Raw genomic sequence first — 2500 nt, 5'->3', positions numbered from 1 at the left:
GAGCAATCATCGCAGTCGTGATGTGATGTCTGCATCACGGACCACTTTCTGTACAGTCGAAGGATTTATGGGAAACTGGCAATGATGACATATGTCCGGCTATTGCAAGACTCAGATTTATCCCTGTGGTCCTTTTTTCTCTAGCATATTGCCTGAGCGCAAACTAGGCAGGAGGAGCACTTAATCTTGCAAAGGTTTAATAATCTGTGAATAGCTGACTACAAACTGATGTAGAGCACTATCATTCTACAGCTGCAGTGCACTAGCCTCATGAAATTGCAGGCCACAAATAGTAATTAATCTTTTGTTCCCCCTCAAATTGTAATTTTGAGTATGAACTGCACTTGGCCATAAATCAGTGGCACATGCCGCTGTGTACAGTATATGAATCATAATCCTGACTTGGTTAGACTGCACACATTGTGTTTAACAAGCTTTCTAAGGAGTCATAGGGCTTTATTATGGCTCTCCCTGACTCAAACAAAAACTAAGCCTAGAGGCCTGAGGACCGGTTGAGATGAAAATACTTATTAGAGTATATTACTTCTTGATGTAGATATCATTTTCAGCAGAGTGACTCTGCAGTGGATGGTGCTACATAAATCAATGGCTTTTCTGAGACTAATAAGAACTGCCTCCATCTATTCATTACTCAGTCTGCAATTTAGGCCATCACTCATTAGTCAGCATGTAATTTCATGATTAACACCATACAGCTCAGTGGGTTTGCTGAGTGCAAGTGAACATGAAGGCTTATAGCATGCAGAATTAAGGGCTGGGGACACAGAACTCAAAAATGTTACCCAAAATAATTGGTCGGCTTTATCATCAAGTGCTGCAATTATTTGTGCAAACACAGACAGTACATCTTGTAATCAATGCACGGTAGGGAGAGGAGGAGGGAGGTGGCGGGCCTCACACGCCTACACTCAATAACACGACAGAAACTTGAAGACTGCAATTTGATTTGACATTCCATCATGCATCCCAGAGACAAAGGTCCACATAGGAATGTGAAGTAAGACATGTTCTTGTTAATAAAGCATTGATCTGACATATTGATTTTACATGACATGGCTTTTGCTGGGATTTCGCTCTCCTTTTTTTTTGCCCTGTGCAAATAGTAAAGCTCTTCAAACCGCTTCGGCGTCTGTGACATGGCCACATTTCTAACTCTCTGTGATGTAAATTCTATATGTGTAAAACCACTTCATAATCAGCCCATTAATCATCAGAGGCTGTCAGCATTGTCTTTCGGGACAATTTGTCATGTCTCTGCCTGGGCCTATACAAGTGTGTCAAGCAAAAAGCCTGTGTGCCTAGGACAGATGAGCCTCCACCAGTACAGCCTTGCTGAATGACTTGCTTAGAAAAAAAAAACTTAAATAAAGAATTACATTTCTTGATTAAAGAACAGAAATATGGCATTCACTGCACATTGTAACATGTTGCGGTGTCATCTGTTTGGGAGCTAATCACCATGACTATTTGACTTAATGAATTTAGTCTGATGAAAGTTGGTCAGAAAAAAGATAGATGACCAACTTGTATTGATTTTATGCAAATGCAACTGACAGGTGATAGAAGCCTTAATGCAAGCTCTTACATGCCTTATGACTTGTGATAACCATACACGTTCATTGTAAGACAGAAACATCAACCTTTTCAGTAGTAGATTTGGCTTAATATCACTTGAGTAGAATATGAAATAATAATGAGTTTTAATCTGATCTTTTGCATACAGATTATTTCCATTTATAATGTAGAAATGAAATAGCCAAGTCATTCTTTTCATTTTTTGGGGCAATTGTAACATTTGAGTAAAGCACTTTAGTCACTGCTAAAAATGATAAAAGAATGGTTTAAAAATTACATTTAATGCCCCACTCGCCACCCCCTGTGCTTTGCCTCATGGCAGCAGATCATGTTAGAACTAACTCCTTTGACTTCACATCAATATTAATGCTTTTGTACATTGAAAGTACCAATGTATTTGCATTTATGAATTACAATACAATTACCTATCTCTTTGTATTAAGGAGAGCAGTGACAGGCACTCAAGAAGCACAAGGTTTTGAAACGGAGGGGGTGGGGGAGGGTGGGTTGTATTATTTAGTTTGCCTTTCTGTTTCTCAGGCGGCAGCTGGGTCATATGCAGAACAGATTGACTAATAACAGGCTAAATCCACCTTGACTTTCGTCCCCACCCCTCCCTTCGAACTTCCAGCATATCTGGCCTGGAGCCCTTTTGAGTGCTGTGCAACATAAGATCTATCACTCTGCCGCCTGACAAAATGAGGAGCTTGGGAGACCTCTCTGGCAGGGCTCGCCACTAGTGGAGAAACATAAAACCCTCCACATACATCCAATAAATCCTCGACATGCTGAGTTTACAAGCCAAGAGTCCAGCAGAGGCAGGCCAGGCGCTGGCACATCCCAGTCACAGAGCACTGAGCCTGGCCAATCAATACCACTTTCCTGTTTTAGAACTGGGTAATTA

At 40.9% G+C, this 2500-nt stretch overlaps 1 protein-coding gene across 17 annotated transcripts in view; it reads right to left on the bottom strand.

The window, feature by feature from the left end:
- LOC117415935 (transcription factor COE3) overlaps positions 1-2500 on the bottom strand; it is a 96565-nt gene that overhangs the window by 12422 nt on the left and 81643 nt on the right. The gene's annotated exons all lie outside the window — the stretch shown is intronic.

Source organism: Acipenser ruthenus, chromosome 7 (assembly GCF_902713425.1).
Source record: "Acipenser ruthenus chromosome 7, fAciRut3.2 maternal haplotype, whole genome shotgun sequence".
NCBI classification, from domain to species: Eukaryota; Metazoa; Chordata; class Actinopteri; order Acipenseriformes; family Acipenseridae; genus Acipenser; species Acipenser ruthenus.
This window is presented reverse-complemented; position numbering and strand designations above follow the sequence as displayed.